This window comes from Nannospalax galili, unplaced genomic scaffold (assembly GCF_000622305.1).
Source record: "Nannospalax galili isolate Female #2095 unplaced genomic scaffold, S.galili_v1.0 scaffold115, whole genome shotgun sequence".
NCBI classification, from domain to species: Eukaryota; Metazoa; Chordata; class Mammalia; order Rodentia; family Spalacidae; genus Nannospalax; species Nannospalax galili.
Window position 1 is genome coordinate 4,474,401 of NW_008340588.1, and position 6,271 is coordinate 4,480,671.

At 40.4% G+C, this 6,271-nt stretch overlaps 1 pseudogene; it reads left to right on the plus strand.

Annotated features, from left to right (window-relative positions):
* Positions 1 to 1,972: 1,972 nt before the first annotated feature.
* LOC103736150 lies at positions 1,973 to 5,263 on the plus strand (annotated as a pseudogene).
* The last annotated feature ends 1,008 nt before the right edge of the window (positions 5,264 to 6,271 follow it).

A 6,271-nucleotide genomic window follows, 5' to 3' on the forward strand; every position in this document is an offset into this window, starting at 1 on the left:
ATCAGTGAAGAAAGTGCCTTTTGGTCCATCCCTGGAATTGTATACACAGACTTGTTCTCTTTTATACTACTAAGTCAAATAATTACAGGACTTCAGTGTAATCTAGCAATGTAGTTTACAATTATTCTCAGGGAATATAAAAAAAAAAAAACAGGTTTAGGTTGATGTTACTGCCATGCCATAATTCCCAGCACATTTTATATATCCTCTTTTCTACTAATCCATCTCTGGGCATCCCAGGAAAATACTATATGCCATATATAAAAAGTTATTCAGGAGCTCTTATCTAATCCCTGAAAGATTTTAGGGTGATGTCTTTGGGGGGGATTATTAGAGTAACAAAAAGCCCCATAAAAAAAGAAAGAACATACAAAATTGTCAGGAATAAGTGATGGGGAGATATGGGAGGAGTTGGAGGGGAGAGAGTGGGTGAGGATTTGATCGAAACACTTTATATGCATGTATGAAATTCTTAATAGTTTTTTAATTTAAAAGAAGTTAATGGATGCACTAAAACAGATTTCCATTTCTAAATCTGCAGTGAGGATCACTTGAGAACAGGAGTTAGAGACCTCCTGAGTAACATGGTAAGACTTTCTCTTTAAAAAAAAAAAAAAAGCCAAAACAACAACAAAAAAGGATTAGTATTTTTCTCTGGGAAGATGTCACATTCTCATCTGTAGAGAACAGTATATACGTGCCTACCAGAATGCAAATGGATGAATTAATTTATCTTCCAAGTTCCTTTATAACCTTCTAATTCTAATGATTTAAATATTTGTTGAATAAACATTTCCAGTATCATCTTATTTTCCATCATAACAATACACATGTTTACATGTTTCAGGCCCTTAGAGTCTCCAAATCTCAATGAAAATGAGTTCCACACAACAGAAATGTGAAATCAATGTTTATGCTATTTTTAGCAGTTGACGTTGTCTAGCCAAAATTAAAAAGTATATTTGCCTGTGTCTCCTTATGTAGAAATAAATTCTTTTGTAATTCAATATTCAAAACCTCTAATTCCAAATTTTGGAAAATTTGTTATGAAAGACAACTGCATTGCAAACCAGTCCACACAGTATAGAAATTAAGAGCCTTCAGCAGACACTTGTTGTACTCAGGTTCTACTACCTTCAATGGATGGCTTTCTCCAGATGTTGCCAGGCAACAACAGCTCATGTAAGGAGATTTCTTGTTCCCAAACTGAACCTCAATAGAAATACAATGGCACTTGAGATTTAACCACTTCTTCAGGTAGAATTAGAAGCAAAATAACTTTGCAAGTAATTTCATGGAAAAAAATCAGTCCAAATTTTTTCTAAAATATACAACAGTGATGTTAGCAGGAAGATTGTTGATATGAATGATAGCAAATTAGCTATATGAATACCGTATGTAATAGAACAAAATGAAAAGTTTCAGGAAGAAATTTTCAGTAGTATAAAAACATGCATTGTATGCTTACAAAATTCATATAGAAAAAGAGTAGCCAAATAATGGCTACTGTGAAAATTATTAGACAACTACAATTTAAAGAGTGACTTAGGACAGTTTTCATTTGGTAAGAATTCAATCAGATCAACATTGAATTTAGATAAATAAGATAAATAGATAAATGATAGATACAGAGATACATAGATGATAGATAGATAGATAGATAGACAGACAGACAGACAGACAGATAGATAGATAGATAGATAGATGATAGATAGATGATAGATAGATAGATAGATAGATAGATAGATAGATAGATAGATAGATAGATAGAGATATAAAATGTCTATGTGGGTTGTGCAGTTGTGAGACTGCAGCTGTGGTCACTTCATCAGGCCCAGAATTACATGTTGAATTTGTAAATTGGAGAAGTCAGTGGTGCTGTTGCTGTTCTCAGGAGGCAGTGTCTAGATCCAGGGCAAGTTGAATCATTATTCTACTAAGGTATAATTGAAAAGTGACCCTCTCTTCAGAAATGTCAAAAACAAACAAATCCAAGTCCGTTCTTCTCGCTCAAGGTCTGCATCCAGTTCTCGGTCTCATTCATTTTCGAAGTCTTGGTCCCAAGGCCGAGCTGTCTCTCGTTCAAGGAAGCGAAGGCTTAGTTCTAGGTTTCATTCCAGATCGTACTCTCCAGCTCATAATAGAGAAAGGAGTCACCCCAGAGTGTATCAGGGTCGAGATTTCTGAGATCTACTAAAGAGGCTACAGGAGACCCTATTATTTCCGTGGGCGAAACCGAGGCTTTTATCCTTTGGGGCCAATATAACTGAGGTGGCTATGGAAACTACAGTTCTAATTGGCAGAATTACAGGCAAGGATACAGATCTCGTCAGGGCCATTCCCGATCCCGGTCCCCTAAGAGAAGGTCTCCTTCACCAAGGTCCAGGAGTCATTATAGGGATGCTGATAAGCCATCTTCTGATAGGTCAAGATGCTCCTCATCCTCTCGTTCATCCTGAACCACAGCCGAGTTGAATCTTCTAAGCGCAAGTCTGCAAAAGAGAAAAAGTCCTCTTCCAAGGATAGCCGGCCATCTCAGGAGACTGGTGACAACCAGGGAGATGAGGTTAAGGAGCATGCGTTTTCTGGAGGCATCTCTCAAGACACGAAAGGGTCTGAGAGCTCGAAGCCTTGGCCAGATGCCCCCACCTATAGCACTGGTTCTGCATCGCAGGTGTTTCTGACCTGAGTCTCTGGGAGTGAAGCCCAGTTCTCAAATGTCCCCTTCAGTCTGCCGTGGTAAGGCAGCAGTCACCCCGTCCTAGCCCCGTGCCAAAACCTAGTCCTCCACTCTCTAACACATCACAGATGGGGTCATCCCTGCCAAGTGGTGCTGGATATCAGTCTGGGACACATCAAGGTCAGTTTGATCATGGCTCTGGGTCTTTAAGTCCATCCAAAGAGAGCCCTGCGGGTAAAAGTCCACCAGCCACTGGTTCCACATATGGCTCATCTCAGAAGGAGGAGAGCACTACCTCAGGAGGAACAGCCTATACAAAGAGGTATGTGGAAGAGCAGAAGACAGAGAGTTGGAAAGATAAGGAGCAGAATCAGACAAATAATGAGAAAGAGAAAGTGAAATAAAAAAGGAGCTTCTCTGAAGCAGATGCAAAATGAAATCTGATCCATTGCCTCCCAAGACTGACACTGGGACTCCATTTCAAGGTAGCCAGTCACCCAAAAGGTATAAGCTTCGTGATGACTTTGAGAAGAAGATGGCTGACTTCCACAAGGAGGATATGTACGATCAAGATAAGGACAAAAGCAAGGGAAGAAAGGAATCTAAATTTGACGATGAGCCCAAATTTAAATCTAAAGACAAAGCTGGTGCAAGCAAAAATCGAGAGGAAGAGAAGTCAGGCAAGTGGGAGAGAGCCTTGTGTATGCAGGAAAGGAAAAACGGCCGAAAGCAGAGGAGCTGGAGGAGGAGATTTCACAGAGAGGTCCAAAAAGGAGGAGTGTGGAGGGTCCAAAAGGAATGAGAACGTGCACCGGGGCTTTGTGCCAGAAAAGAATTTCCGAGTAACTGCATACAGGCAGTTCAAGACAAAAGTTCATCAGCTCCCCCAGGAAGACCTCTGACAGCCATACCAAGCTGGGAGTCAAAGGAGACTTTTCCTCAGGGAAGTCTCCCTTTTCTATAACTAGGGAGGGCCAGGTCAATGTCTGGATAGACTCCTTTGATAAAGAGCTTGCACGACCCAGTGGCTCATTGGCTCAGGAACGAAAGCTTTGTCCGGATCTAATCCACGGCAACAAAAAGCTTGGTGGCACACGCCTTTAACCCCAGCCCTCGGGAGGCAGAAGCAGGCAGATCTCTGTGAGTTCAAGGCCAGCTTGGTCTACATAGTGAGTTCCAGGACAGCTGGGGCTACACAGAGACCCTGTCTCAAAAAGTCCATAAAAAGGAACAGGAATTTCTTTCCATTTTCCAATATACACAGCCAGCTGAGTCTCAGCGTAGCCCCTCAGAACTGTTTACCCAGCACATAGTGACGACTGTTCATCATGTTAAAGAGCATCACTTTGGATCTTCTGGAATGGCATTGCATGAGTGCTTTACTAAATACCTAAAGAGAGGAGCTGAATAAGAAGCAGCTAAAAATAAGAAAAGCCCAGATATACACAGGAGGGTAGACATTTCTCCCAGTACATTCAGAAAACATGGTTTGGCGCATGAGGAAATGAAAAGTACTCGGGAACCTGGCTACACGTTGGTCTACATAGTGAGTTCCAGGACAGCTGGGGCTACACAGAGACCCTGTCTCAAAAAGTCCATAAAAAGGAACAGGAATTTCTTTCCATTTTCCAATATACACAGCCAGCTGAGTCTCAGCGTAGCCCCTCAGAACTGTTTACCCAGCACATAGTGACGACTGTTCATCATGTTAAAGAGCATCACTTTGGATCTTCTGGAATGGCATTGCATGAGTGCTTTACTAAATACCTAAAGAGAGGAGCTGAATAAGAAGCAGCTAAAAATAAGAAAAGCCCAGATATACACAGGAGGGTAGACATTTCTCCCAGTACATTCAGAAAACATGGTTTGGCGCATGAGGAAATGAAAAGTACTCGGGAACCTGGCTACACGGCTGAGGGAAAATAAAAAGTTGATCAGGTTGATCTTCGCCTTGATATAGACCATCGTAAAAAACATAAGGAGATCTTAAACGAGGTAAATCCAGAGAATCAGTGACTCTAGTCACTCAAGAGAAAGATCAACTGAGAGAACAGAGAAAGCTCATAAAGGATCAAAGAAGCAGAAGAAGCACCCGGGATGAAGAGACAGGTCCAGGCCCTCCTCTTCCTCTTCCCAGTGTCTCACTCCTACGAAGCAGAAGAGTACCTCAAGGAAGCAGAGGACAGAAAAGAGAGCACCAGGGGTTTTGAAAAATTCAGACTGGGGACCAATGATTTCATGGGTCCAAATGAAAGAGGAGGTGGCAGAGCTTGGGGAACCTTTCAGTTTCCAGCCAGAGGGAGAGGCTGGGGCAGAGGAAACCACCCTGGTAACAACAGCAACAACGATTTTCCAAAGAGAAATCGGGACAAGGAATGGAATCCAGAGTACACACCCAAAAGCAGGAAATATTCTTGCATGATGACCTGAAGGCAATGACAAATGGGTGAGCCAAGGCCGGGGCTGAGAAGCCTTTCCATGAGTCCAGGACGGTTCATGTTTAGGAAATCCAGTACCAGTCCCAAAAGGGCCCATGAGAAGTTCAGTGGGGAAGAAGGAGACATTGAAGATGATGAGAGTTAAGTTGGTTTTACTTGAATGAGTCATATTTAGAGAAAAAGAGGAAAAAAAAACTCTTAAATTATTGTTTCAACTCCTCCTGCAAGTAAAAAAAAAATTATGTGTTCACATCATCAGAAAGGATGCACATATATAACTGATATTATGTGGGTCTTTTTCAATATGCTATAGGAAAGATGAATTATTTTTAACAGCAGCCTCTATAGATAGTGAAAAATGAAGCTTCTCTATTATTTCCCTCTATATTTTTTCAATGAAGATTCCTAATGGAAAAATTAAGAGTGCCGTTTTCCTGCTTTTGTGTATTTATAGATATTTAAAACCCTTACATGGACTTGCTAGAGAGAAAGCAGTAGCCTGTTTTTCTCAGTTGAGAAAAACATTAAGAATATTCTTGAGTGTGAGACAAACAATTGCAAACATAATATGTTGAATAGTACTCTAAGTAGAGAATAATATTTTTAAAATTGCCATGACTACTGGATACTTTTAACTTTTGAAATTCCTGGCATGTTTCAGTATTTTACAAATATTATGTGATTCAGCCGCCAGTTTATTCAAATCAAGACTTTCATTATTTTATTTGCACATAATTTTGAATGCAACCACGCTCACCCCATGGTTACCAACAAACTTATTCTCCGTTATAGTCAATTCTGTTACCAAGTTTGACTGGGATGATATTATTCAAATTTAGTACTCTAATGTATATCAAATGCAGATTACAAATTTCATAAGTAGATTACTATATAATTAGTTTAGGGTAAAAATTCAATATAATTTTTATATGTATTGTGTGTAGCCACTTAATTATTTTATTTAAACTCTCAGAACATTGGGGCCAGAGAAATGGCTCAGCAGTTAAGAACACTGGCTGCTCTTACAGAGGACCAGGGTTCAATTCCCAGTGCTACATGAAAGCTAACAACTGTTGGTAATTCCAGTTCCAAGGGGATCTGATGCCCTCTTCTGACCTCTGTGTACATTGCATGACATGGGTGCACCTGGCAT